The sequence below is a fragment of the Pteropus alecto genome, unplaced genomic scaffold (assembly GCF_000325575.1).
Source record: "Pteropus alecto unplaced genomic scaffold, ASM32557v1 scaffold121, whole genome shotgun sequence".
NCBI lineage: Eukaryota > Metazoa > Chordata > Mammalia > Chiroptera > Pteropodidae > Pteropus > Pteropus alecto.
In genome coordinates, this window is record NW_006434369.1 from 8,765,618 (window position 1) to 8,780,092 (window position 14,475).

At 34.6% G+C, this 14,475-nt stretch overlaps 1 protein-coding gene across 2 annotated transcripts in view; it reads right to left on the bottom strand.

Moving 5' to 3' along the window:
* Positions 1-14,475, bottom strand: part of PHACTR1 (phosphatase and actin regulator 1) — a 489,864-nt gene that overhangs the window by 444,261 nt on the left and 31,128 nt on the right. The gene's annotated exons all lie outside the window — the stretch shown is intronic.

A 14,475-nucleotide genomic window follows, 5' to 3' on the forward strand; every position in this document is an offset into this window, starting at 1 on the left:
ATCTTGTCACATTTTAAAATAAGTCTAGATAAATAGGAAACTTCCTGAGAAAGAGGATAATTGAATCGCAATATTTTTAATAGATTCATCACTGTTAACCACAAACCTGCTTTCTCCCCTTATGGAATGTGTATATACATATTTGCAAATTTGTTGAGATGACATTTTAAATGGGTGTCAATAAAATTAACATTTGAATAATTCTGTGACAAACGTCAATATGTAAATGTTCATGTCCTGAATTAGCAACTGGACTATGCCAGTGCTGTAAGAAACATGATAACATGTTTGGGGATGGGAAAAATTCTACTAATCCTCTGAGGATTGGCCCCAGTGCCCTCCTCAATAAAAATGTCCCAACTGCCCCAGGCAGGGCTGGTCTCTTCACTGTGTCTGGTGATGCTTTGCCTGTGCCTTGATTATAACACTGCCACTTCACATTGGAATCATTTGTTTACTATTCCCCTATGCAAGCAGACTCAGGCTCCTAAGAAGTAGGGGCTTATTTAACTATCTTTGTGTCACTAGTGCCTAGCACAGGGTCTGAGTGTAAAGAATGCTAAACAGCGGCATGATGTTTAATAGCTATATCAATACCTAGAATTCTAGCCTCACTACCACCCCTCTGGGATAATTGCAAAAACAAGTTCAAGAGGTCCTATAGTGGGAGGATAAACCAAGGAGGTTTTCCAAATGAAAGAGCAAGAGGACCTGAATCTTCACTGACTCATACCCTGCTTCCCACATCCCGTGGCATTTCAAATTGCATAATCATCTCAAGCAATTAGAATTATAAGTGACTAAACACTGGTATGTCACATCTTTTACCTGCCTATTGAGTTACATACTTAATCCCATAAATTGAGTTACCTAAGAGAGGCTCAAATCTTGAATCTGCTTAGTTACAGCCTGAACGATGGCTTGGGAAAGGTTGCTTCATCCAAAACACAACCTAGAGAGTTTAAGAGGTTTCCTTCTTAGCCTCTAAGAAGATCTGTGTAGAAGAAGGAGCAAAGCAAAAGTGTCAACTTGCAGAGGGCTCTCACTGCTGAGCCAGCTGGCTCTGTTCTTGGAGTCTGTCTGCTGCTCTTCTCCCAGCAGGTGCTGAGTCTCTAAAGCTTATTAGCGTCTTGGGCTGACTGGATCAGCCGTTTCTACTAATAATACCAGTGAACATTTGCTGAATGCTTATTATATATCAGAAACTCTTTAAGAACTTCACACATAGAGGGGCTTCACAGCTAACTCACATTCCCATACTTGGTGAAGGCTGGAGGTGGGATGCAAACCCAGGGTCTGGATTTCATAGTCCATGGTCTAACCCACAGACCCCCACTCAAACCAAAATCAAAATCCATTCTTTTCTCAAAAAGAGAAAGAAGGTGAAAAGAAATTTTCTGGCCCTCCATACTAATTCATCTTACCAAGACCTTAAATGAAGTATAAAAATCCAAGCTTTTCTCAGGGTCTTTTGCCCAACAGGGGTTTGATGGTAATAATTATTCTTCTCAGAATCTGTTCCCTAAAAATGGTATGATACATTCTAATTAATTGTCCCTATAGAAAGAGACTATGTTGTACCTAATAACAAACTTGTCAAAATCAGGTAATTCCAGTTCCCAACTGACAAATCTATTGTCCCAATATGCCAGGCCTCACTTTCTATATCAAAGAAAATGCCAAGCCCATTATGCAATAATATACATACCACATACACTAACAATTTCTACTTGATTCATGTATTCAGCTTGAACATGTTAAAGTAATTCAAACAGAATTTATTAATGCCTTTTAAGTTTGTCCTGTCATTTTTCCTAGAATTCTCCATCTTAGGCCATTTTCTTAATTAATAGCCTTTTATTCTGAATCCCTTTATATGTTTTCTTCTACATGTCAGAATGCCAAGAAATGAACTGAAGAGCTTTAAAACACACCAAGAGAGCAAATATTCTCATTTATTACCCCATATTACCCTTATGCATAAATGTAAAATTCCGATTTTGTTCTTTAGTGTATGCACATACACTCCTTTAAGATTGTCAGTTGAATTGTATTTCGAAAAGAAAAAGAGTAAAAGAGGTTGTTGAAATTAGCTACAGTGAGTCAGGTGCTCCTCTGGGAGCCTCATTCCATCTAGAGCTTCATTTACTTTGAGTTAACAATTATTCAAAAACAACAACAATAAAAAAACTCCTCTTTCCACTGCCTGAAAAATACGTGACCTGCAGAATCTGAAATATAATTTTTAAAGGCTCTCTTTGAAAGACTTACATGTGATGACTTTTTAAAAAATTATTCTGATATATGTATGCAATTGTGCTAAGGACAGATAGGCTGGTAGAATTCTAAATAGCCATTAACTTCTTGCTTTAAAATGTACCTTTCCAGCTGGCAAGACTGGTATGGGGACATTGCAACTGATTCATCATTTATTTGATGGAAACTGAATTCCAAACAGAGTTAATGTATTACAGCAGCAGTAGCTGGGAAATGTGGAAATGCTGCATAATACGTTGGAATGCTGACCAAACTGATCTTTTTATTAAATAAACTGCAAAAAAAAACATCCAGTTTCATCTTTATAAGTGTCCAAAATACAATGTAAGGTGATAAAATATTTTCTATGAAAAAGTATTAAATTGTATCATACATATTTATATTTATTTTAAATATGAAAGCACATTTTCAGTAGACATGCTTATAACCTGCACCTTATCCATATTTATTTTTCTATATTAAAATAATAAAACAATAATAAAGTAATTTTTCCTATCAACGTGTTCCTAGATCTTTGCAAGTAAATAAATATTTGAATGTTATCAAATTAAATTCGTCAAGCAAAACCATTCCGATACTTTTCCTTTGATATTTTTAACATTATACACACACACACACACACACACACATACACACACACACACACACACAGCTAGTGCTTAGAGTATGTCCATGAAATATCAGGCTCAACTCTGTGAACTGAGCAATGGTGTACTGTGAAATATTTAACAACCAGCTTCCTAAAAAATTCTAGTTTATAGTAGTGTAGCTGACTTTCATGGTAAAAATACTGCCCTTATGGATGATTTCAAGCTACCAATGCAATGTCACTGAACGAAGAGTTGGGAAGAAATATGCCTAGCTGGCCCTCTCAAACTTACATTAGCTGGTTCTAGTATACCTCTGAAACTCCTCTATTTTTAAATGTCTAGATTCTGGGGAATTTCCCTTTTACTTTTTTTCCCCTTCTTGGGGGACCATAGAGCTCTTTAGGACATAATTTCCTCACTTGCAAGATGTATTAATTGATGTAGGTAATTTCTAAACTTTCTTGAAGACAATTCTTTAAATATTCAAATAATTTTCCAGCTCTGAATTTTAAGGCAGCCTGAGTACACCAGAATTTTTTTAAAAATTCCGTTGAGGCCAAATTTGCACTCTAAGAACTTGAAGATGAAGGATGGCCTCCAACACAGAGCACATTATTCCTATTTCAGTAAGGTTTATTTTATAAAAATTTAGGTATAGTTTTCAGAAATATATAAAACAAAAAGCTCCCAGGATCTTGTCACAATGCTGTCAGTCCCTATAGTTCAGTTCAAAAAGAAAAGACAGCTCAGAGGGGTTTGTTACCTTGCTCTAAAGCTTCTGCTTACAGAAATTGTTAGGAGAAAATAAGTTCCAGATATATGAAAATGTATAGATGTTACTAAATCTGAAGAGGAAGAACTCTCATTCATTGCTGGTGGAAATGCAAAATGGTACAGCCAATTTCGAAGACAGTTTGGCGGTTTCTTACAAAACTAAACATATTCTTACCATATGATTCAGCAATTGCACCCCTTGGTATTTACTCGAGAGAGCTTAAAACTTATGTGCACAAAAAACCTGCACACAGATGTTTAAGGCAGCTTTATTCACAATTGTCAAACTTGGAAGCAACCAAGATGTCCTTTAGTAGGTGAATGGGTAAATAAACTTGATTTTTAGAGACAATGGAATTTTATTCAGCACTAAAAAGAAATGAGATATCAAGCCATGAAAAAGACATGGAAGAATCTTAAATGCATATTACCTTAAATGCATGTAAATGAAAGAAGCCAATCTGAAAAGGCTACATACTGTATGATTCCAATTACATAACATTCTGGAAAAGGCAAAATTATAAGGACATTAAAAAGACCAGTAGTTGCCAGGAGTTGGAGAGAGGAAGAAATAAATAAGTAGATTACAAAAGGATTTTTAGGGCAGTGAAAATACTCTATAGGATACTATAATGATGAACATATGTCATTATACATTTGAACAAACCCATAGAAAGTACGCCAAGAGTGAAGCCTAAGGTCGACAATGGACTTTGGGTGATAATGAGGTGTCAGTGTAGGTTCATCAGTTCTAACAAATGCACCACTCTAGTGAGGCTACATGTGGCGGGGAAGGGGAGGGGACAAATGGGAAATTTTTGTACCAGACTCTCAATTTTGCTAAGAACCTGAAATTGCTATTAAAAAATAAAGCTTTTTAAAAAATACATTGTATACCTTAAACTTACTCAGTTATACGTCAATTATATCTCAATAAAAATATTTTTTAAATGCCAAAAAAAAAAAATTAAAGTACATTTTAAAAATGCAAAGAAGAAATTCATGTCCATGGCCCTGAACAAGCCTGATCTCAGAAGCTAAGCATGGTTGGGCCTGGTTAGTACTTGGATGGGAGACCACCTAGGAAGATCAGGTGCTGTAGGCATAAAAAAAAAAATGTGAAGAAGAAATTCAGTAAGTTTTATATAAAGATGAACTGATAGGAAAGTGGTCATTGCCTGATACATTTCTTCACATTGCAAGTATTTTCTAAGTACTTCTTATGAGCCATGCCCTATGCTAGACACTGAGTATTCAAGGGTGAATCAGGCAGACATGGTCCCTTCTGTCAGAGAGCTTGGAGTCCAGTGGATGTTGATGTTCTGACTGATGAATTTAGTTGTTGATGGAACTGTTAAATCCATGTTTAGCATATAGTAGAAGGCCTTTGATGAATGTTTGTCGTATTGATATTTAACAAAATAAGTCACAATAAACAATACCAAGTCATCCCTTCTTTTCCTAAAATTTTGTCCAGGTTTTATTTGGGAGCTTTGATAATCTAATAAAATAATTGTCACTGTGATACAACATCAAGATACTACATAAGAAACTAAACTGAGGGTGTTTTTTGCTTTCAATGTTTGAAAGGTGTTTATTGAGCATCTGCTGTGCCAGGTACTTTGCTTTATATCCCCCTTCCTTGTAATTCTCACAACTCTATGAAATGAATATTCTCATTTTATAGGTAAGCAGGTTACAGTTCATAAAGGTGATAAACTTGCCCTAAAATCACTCAGCTGAGTCAGAATTTATATTGAGGTCTGTCTGACACAGGTCTGTGCTTATCCCTCTATGTGCAATACTTCGAGACTGGTCAGAAGCGTCATTACACTTTTGCCTCACCAGAGATCCTCATGTGAACCAATAATCCCCAGACACTTTTCTCCTTCTATATATGATTATATATTATAAATCAGCAGGACCTCCAGGCAATTTATCCCTGGGAAGACTAGAGTTATACCTTGCACTTGCTACCATACTTTATCTGTTCTGTACTGTATGGCCTCTAGACTTTCATCACAACAAGGCATTTAATTTTAACACTAGGCAGAGCCAGAAATGTAATGGGAGAAATTACATGAACCTAAGGCTTGAAACTGTTCTCCCACTTAGGAGAGGAAAATAACTGAACCTCAGTAATAGATTGATGGAAACTAAGGACTTAGAGAAAAAAATATGTTTTTATGAATCTACATAAATAACACAATTGTTTTTCCTTAGTTCACTAAAGGGCAAGCATGAGAGATGAAACCAGTTATAATTTAGAAAACACACTAGAATGCACTCAAGATTCATTGTGGTTATTGGACCATATTTGAAGTTTCTAGTGATTGACAGAGAATAAAGTCCACTGAGAACCAGCAACTGAAAAGAAAATTACATTAGCTTTAATATACACTGGTGTTGAATGTATTTGCCCAGTTGCAGTGAATGCACTAAATATTTGAATCAACGCACTAGTAGCCGTAACATGCTTCTCATTTCCCCCAGTTCTGAATGATGAGTCTTGGCTGCAGAAAAGCTTGCATTTGAACATTAACATTTATTGCTCTACTTGATCCTTTTCTAGGTCTTTTTATTATAGCATATAGGATTTATTTTCAAAACCAGTATCACCTTTTACATTGTGTGGGAAAACAAATTTAGTAACAATAGTTCTAACCTTAGTATAAGGTTACAAGGGATCACATCTTTCACAATTGGACTACTTTCCTCCAACAATATATTTTTATTAATTATTAATTAACCACGTATTTTATTAATTGTTATTCTTATTTTTCTCTCTGCCACTTGCCACCAAAAATCTTAATTATCAAAGTATTATGATGATTGAATTTAAATTAAATTGCCAACTAAGACTTTTGAATGAATCATGCACAATTTTGTGCAAATATGACAGTGAGATTGAAAATATATTCATATTTGTGCATAGAAGTCCTGCTTAGAGTTTTTCTTTGGATAAATCACCTATCATAAATGAAGTTGCAAACAGAGCAACTAAAGTTATCCCTGATTGAGCGATTTCATCACCCTTTTCTGTGTTGGCTAAATTCTGCCATTATTTTCTTTCCGCTTCAATATTTCCACTTCAGTGTCTTTAATAAGTAGAACCAAGGAGGAGATAGAACATAGATCCTAGTAGCTATAACTCTGCTGAATTGTTCCTATAATTGGGTGTATGAAAGGACTCTGTAGATGATATATTTTTTTTTTATGTGGTAACTTTATGGCAGAAATTGTTCATACAGATTGTATTATATGAGCTATAACCGAGAGGCCAATGAAGTGAGTTTAAGGCTGATCTGAGCTTACTTTGAGTTGACCTGGTATTATTTTTATGGATGGTTCTAGTTGTCTTAGATTTAACACACACTTTTATTTATGTGATTTCCATTCTATGAGACAAGTAGTGACATAATTTGATTCAGATTTTGGTAGACAAGAAAAACAAAAGCAAATTTTTCATCTCTAGAAATATATATTCTTAAGGTACATGAAAATATATGACCTGAATGACAGATGCAAACATTTGAATAAACTTAGAAAAACAAATAAGAATTTTTGAGTAAACTAAAAAGCAAACAAAGCATCATTTACAGTGACTTTTGACCATGCTGTCCAGATGCTTCATAAAACAAGGAGGATTTTTGTGGGGAGAATTGAGTAATACATGTAGTATAGGTACCATCTTTGGCTAAAATGTCAGAAACCACGCTAACAATTTACTACCTCATATTTAAAATGAGCTTCTTACATGAGAGAATAAAGGAAAACTACCTCAGTCATTTTACAACTTGAAAAAAGATTTAGTCATTGTGAAGTTTCATAAAATTGTAACAATGTATTGAGCATTTAATTTGCTTGAAGACTATTAATCAAATATCTGTTTTATGTCAAAATGCATAAAATACATTCATGAATATCATGTGGTATTATAAATTGTGTATAATGGGGAATCCATGATTACTGAAACTTGGTGTGGTCTGCATTACTCATTATAGCTCCAGAACCAGATATTGGCTGAAAACTTTTACATGTATGTGAATAAAATCCACAGCTTTGGAGCATCCTCCAAACTGTAAAAGTGGAAGACAAAAAATAAAAATAAAATAAAAGCCCAGTCACTCATAATTTTGTTTCTACCTGTTCTATTTTAGTTGAACAAATTGAACATGAAAATAATTGTTTCTAGAACTGAGAAGTTCCCTTACTTGTAAGGCAGCTCTGAGTTCTATGCCAAAATGGCTGGTGGAAGTCACCTTTCTTTTTGAAATAGTTGCTTCTTAGCTGATTACAGCCAGAGTCATGAGCAGATATAGGCAGGATGTTGCTGAAAGGCAGTGTAACACAGGTCTGGAGTGAATGCAGACAGCTGGCTCCACAGCTGTGCAAATTGTGTAATTCTATGGTTTGGGTAGGAGGTAATGAACAGCCCTAGACTTCCGCAGATACACAGGGGATATTTAAGCCTCTCTCTCTCTCTCTCTCTCTCTCTCTCTCTCTCTCTCTCTCTCTCTCTGTCTCTCTGAAACGAGCGTTTTGCTTGAAACCTTTGGTTGTGTTTTTTTAAGGTCAAAACAAATAAGTAGGGTATTCAGTTGGAGCAGAGAAAGTGAAGAAAAAGAGAGAATGTGAAAGAAGGGTGCACCTGGTTACTTGGCTGAGTGTCTGTCTAAGGCCAAGTTGGACTAATGCCCCACATAACACTGGCCAGTAATTTTAGTGTGCAGTACAGTTACTTTAGTTCAAAATGACAGGTATCTTCTTGAGGACTGTAATCAAGTGGAAAGTTGAAGTGAGGCTGGGGTGGCACTAAGAAGTTAAATGTTTCTGCAATTCTCAAAAACTCATAAAAATTCAAGCCCTTTGTCTCTTACAAATGGATAATAATGTTCTAAGGTGACCATATTTCATACAATGCTGAGAGTTGACAGAGGAGGTAGGAACATAGCTTAAATTTTTAAATTGGCAGGTGCTGTATTCAGTATTTCTGGACTATTAGGCTGTGTTGAACTTTTAGCCATGGCAAAGGCAACATTTTAGGTAGAATTAATCTGTTTTTCACATTTTCATTCTTGTGACTTTGTGTGAGAGCTACACATTTAAATCTGTCCCATTCACCCAGGCCACATCTGTTTCTTGCTTTTGAATAGCATTTGGCTGTTGGCAAAGTATCTTCACATTTGGTCCTCAAAGTAATAATGAAAACTAGGCACGGAGTGTTATCCCCATGTTATAGGCTTCAAAGATTCAGAGAGATGATTTAACACATAAGTAACACACTCATATTTTGGAACCAGCAGAGCTTCAAACCCATCATGGAATCATTGTGTCCATTATTCAGACAAGAGATGTTCTTCTTGACTCTCAAAAGCCCAGATTCTATAATTTTTTATGTACTCTCCTGCCCTGTAGGTATGGCTTCTCAAACTGAAAAGTTGCATTCTTTCCCTTTCCCTTTTTGTCTCTCTTCTTTCTTTTCTCTGTATCTATTTCTCTCCTTTTTATCCCCTTCCTTCACAAAATCTCCTTCAAGTTCAGAGGACTGTTAGAAAGTCCAAAAGGTTATTCTTTTACAAGTGGCCATTTCCATGTGTCCTTTGCAAAAAAATAAAAAAATAAAAAAAATAAATAAAATTCAGGGTTGATCCGTTCAACTCTGGACAGAGGATAAATTATTCTTGATTTAAATTTCCTTAACTTTCAGAGTCTGAGAGTGACTTCCTTTCTCATTTTGTGCTGTTCATATTCATTCTGTAGTATAAGCAAGGATTGAATGAGGGTAAAATTTTGCTAAGAAAATGTTCTTTACATGATAGTTTCTGAATTTGTAGCTCATCAGAGAACATTTACACTTTAAAAGGGTATTTTGAGGAAAAAAGTTGACCGTTGCATAACACAGGTTTGAACTGCATGAGTCCACTTCCATGAAGACTTTTCAATAAATATTTATAATAGTGTAAATGTACTTTCTCTTCCTTATGAGTTTCTATTATGATTTTCTTTTCTCAAGCTTACTTATTATAAAAATACAGTACATAATGCACCTAACATACAAAATACATGTGAATCAACTATGTTATCAAGAAGGCTTTCGGTTAACAGTGGGCTATTCATAGTTAAGTTTTGGGGGAGTCAAAAGTTACATGTGAATATTTGATAGTGTGGGGGAGCGTTGATGCCCCTAACTCTCATGTTGTTCAAGGGTCAATTGTTTTTTTATTCCAGTTATAAATATGTATGTGTGTTATGTGAGTTGATATAAAGTGCATTTCCTACTGTGAATCCTAGCCAACTTTTTAAAATACTGAGCTAGAATACATTCTAGTTCTCTTTATTTTCCTTAGCCATGTTCAGCTTAAAATTCGATCTCATAGCAAAGATGATAATATATTTGTTCTCCTGTAATAAATCATGGCCATTAAAAATATAGGTTTTGAAATTATATAAAACATGATCCAAATTCCAATTCTTCTTATTCATTTTATTAGCTATATTATGTTTGCTAAGTTATTTAAGCTCTTTGTGACTTAGTTTCCACATGGATAAAATAACGATAGTAGTAATAATGCCAATCTCTAGAATAGGGTCATTATTAAAAATAAATGAGCAAATGCTTATAAAGCCCTTGACACAGTATACTAAATGCTCTCTATATGTTGACAACTCAAATATTTGTTTCTGAGCCAGAACTCATCTTTAACCTTAGACTTGTATAACTGTTTATTTGATACCTCCGTTTACGTGTCTAGTAGACATCTCACAATTGACATGTGTGTATTTGAGCTCCCAACCATTCCCCTATGACCCCAAATGGCCCTTCTATCCTTCCAGTTGTTCAGGTAGTACCTTTGAGGTACTCCTTGGTCCTCTCCTTCTTGCAAAATCCACATTCCATACATTATGAAAGCTCATTGGCTATACGATCAAATGCAAACAGAATCTGACCACTTCTCACTGCTTCTGCTACATGACACTGCTGAGCCACTACCATTTCTCTGGATTACCCTAACAGCTTCCAAGTCAGCTTCCCTGTTTCCACATTGCCCACTATAGTCTGTTCTTAACATAGCAGGTCCAGTGATCTTTTTAAAAATTACTTTCTTATTAGTTTCAAGTACACAATACATTGGTTAGACATTTATATAGTCTATAAAATAATATCCCTGATTGTTCTTTCTTTCCTCTGGCTCTCTACCTAGCCATTACATCAATGCTAACTGCATTCCCTATGCCATGCTCCCCACCCCCGTGATCATTTTTCAACTACTAATTTGTACTTCTTTAACCCTTCGCCCCTTTCTCCCAGTTCCCTAACTCTGTCCCCTTTGGCTGTCCCCAGATTGTCCTCTATATTTGTGAGTCTGTTTTTTATTAGTTTGGTTTTTTGTTGTTGTTGTTGTTCCTTAGATTCTGCAAATAGGTGAAATCATACGGTATTTATCTTTCTCTGTCTGACTTATTTCACTCAGCACAATAACCTCTAGGTCCAACCATTTTGTTGCGAATGGTAGGATTTCATTTTTTTAATGGCTGAGTAATATTCCATTGTATATATGAACCATAACTTCTTTATCCAATCACCTGTTGATGGACATTTAGATTGCTTCCATATCTTGGCTATTATAAATTGTGCTGCCAAGAACATAGAGGTGCATAGATCTTTAAGAATTGTTATATTGGTTTTCTTTGAATAAATATCCAGAAGTGCAATTGCTGGATCATAAGATATATCCATTTTTAATTTTTTGAGAAACCTCCAGTCCAGTGACCTTTTTAAAAGCTATTTCAGATTGTGTTGCTCTTATGCTCAAATCCTTGCATTGTTCCATATTCACGAAGTAAAGTCAAAGTCTTGGCAGTGGCCCACCAAACCCAATGTAATCTGGTCCTTATTCCTTCATGAATCTCCTCTCTACCACTCTCTCGTTCACTCACTCCACCCTAGCCACACTGGGCTCCTTGTCAGGTCTTGAACATACCTAGAACACTCCTGATTTAAGTCTTTTACACTCACTTTCCCTCAGCTTTCTCCTGCAATGTCCTCCACCCCATATTGGCATTGCTCATTCCTTCATCTACTTTGGGGAACTTTGTTCAAATTCCCTCTTCTCAATGTTGCCTATCTGGCAATTCACCCCTTTTCTTGTACCCATATTCTCGATACTCTTAGCTTTCTGTACTTATTTTTGCTTCAGTGTTTAACTTTTTAAAATACTATACAATGTACTTAAATATTATATTGTTTATTGCTTATAATCCACTTTAAGGAATTAAAATTCATGAGAGTAAAATGTTGTTTGTTTTGATCATTAATGTAGTCCAAGTGTCTAAAATATGGTCTGATTCATATGTAACTTCTTAATATTTTTTAAGTGAATAAATACTATTATATTATTTCTTCTCACCTTTCTCCTCCACCATCTTCAAAACAGGGCTCAGAAGGAATAAGGGACAAATTCAAGCATAACAAAGCTCTTTCTATACTTTTAATTAAGCCATGGTTGACTATTAAACCAACTTGTTGTTGTTCAATTGGTAGAAGTCCAGAAATAATGGGCTATGTATGTCTATAAATGGTAAATGATCAAATTGAAACTGCATGTATACCATTACAGCCTAGGTATTTACTATTCAAAGATTCTGTTGCTAAATTGTTAGTTTAGAGTATACAAATGTGGGAAAAGGATCAAATAGGAAACCTACAGGTTTTTACACAACATTGCCTTCATAAATGTTAAATAACTACCAGCAAAAGATTATTCCCATATCCTTCGATAACCCCATGTAGAAAGTCATGCAATTCCCCCATCATTCAATGAGGCCATAAAATTGATTTTGTCTTTTATTTAACTATTCATCATATAAAAGACTTGTAAATTAGAGCAATTAAAATGTCAACATGGCCCACTGTTTTTTCTTTCTCTGAAATCACATCCACTTTATCACCTACCAAAGTGGGTAGGGAGAATGATGAAACAAAATATAAAAATGCTAGAGTTCATGTACCATACAATGAAGAAAATCTTATATCTATTAATAATTCCTTCAAGCCCCTTTTCATTTACATAACATACCACACTGGCTATATTGTATATCCCTCTTCTCGCTTTACTAAGTCAAGGAGAAAAATAGTCAGCTCTACAAGTAATCTTCTCACTTAAATTTTAACTCTTTTACTTGTACAATAAATAATATCATAAATTAAAGTAGCATATATCAAAGAGTAACTCCATAAGTAATTTTTGAATATTTTACTTAGTATTCAATTGTATTATGAAAATGAATCAATATCATGTGTTGCACTTGTTCTGACCGATACTTTATTTGCTCCTGTCAGTTTATATGCCTGTGAAGGAAAATGAAAAAAATAGTTCATTGTAGTTCATGGTCACGTTTTACAGTAAATGCCTAGAAGTGAGGATTATTCTATCTGCAAATTCCAAAGAGGTGTGTTGAAGCTTGGTTGAATCCCGACATTTAGCTGGTTGACATAATTGTTTACCTTCCTTGGTAATTTAAAAGAATAAAAGAAAAATATAGATCTTATATTATTTAATTATAAAGGAGAACGGGCTAATAGACTTAAAATGGCAATTGAGAACCATATTAATATTTAGTTTCCTCACTCTCCATTTGTTGCTAAGATTTCTCTCATATCTGTTCAGTCAGATATTTATAGAACATCAACTGTGTTCAAGAAACTAATCCCTGAATATTTAAATTAAAAGTATTTTAATTAATATTGTATATATAAATGCGATTTATGTTATTTCTCTTTTAACTCAACTTATTTTCATAACTTAGCTATGATCAAATGTTTTAATTCTTATAATAATTATGCTATTCTATATGGTTTATACCATAAATAAGACTATTTGTAAAATCGGAGTATAGTATGTATCCAATAATACAGCTAGAAGTAGCAGCTATTAATACAAACTTTTTATTGGACAGAGTTTTAAAGATGTTAAATTTCAAACCCCTCATCTTAGAGCTGAGAAAATCAAGCCCAGAAAGGTTAAATGATTTGTCCACTGTCTTAGTGGAAGAGATGCATTACACAATCATGTTCATCTGATTTTTACCTCACATTTTTCATATAAAGCACATCTCTGTGGTCTTCCATGAAATTAAATTATATGGACATATACAGACAGAACAACCAAGTACTTAGGCAAAATATCCTAAGTAAATTTAACCACTCAGCATAGATTTTCTGTTTGAGTTGTCTCATAAATATATAAATTGTTGTTGAAATAATGACAAGGTTTATATGTTAAATATTTATGGTTATATATTTGCAGCAAAAGGATTTCTATTTCCTCATAGTGCTAATTATTTACATTCCTGTGTCTTATTTATAATATTTATGTTTCTGGAGTGGTCTTCACTAGTACCACCTTAATACATGACATAATAAGATTACCAGGTTAGCTAGCTTTACCAAAGACACAGAAAGAGGGCAGACTCTCAGAAAGCCCCCAGTAGAGATTCCTGGTCATATAAGTGGTCAGCCACTTGGATTCTGGCTACTGAAAGTGAGAATCAATACCTAAAAGGAGAGCTTGGGCCCACCAAATAAAAGCCAGTCCCATATGATCTGCTTTCAACTTAAAATCAGTAACAAATATATAACTATATAACTATATAATTAACTATTTAACTATATATATAGTTAGGGATATATTGACATCCTTTAGGGAAAGCGTATAGGAGGATGCTTACCAAGACCTTCAGAGTGGTGAAACAATCTCGGTTTGCCATGAAAATATTCACAATATCAAGTAATGATAGCACATTATGGTTGTCAGTTGTCAATATCACGGGC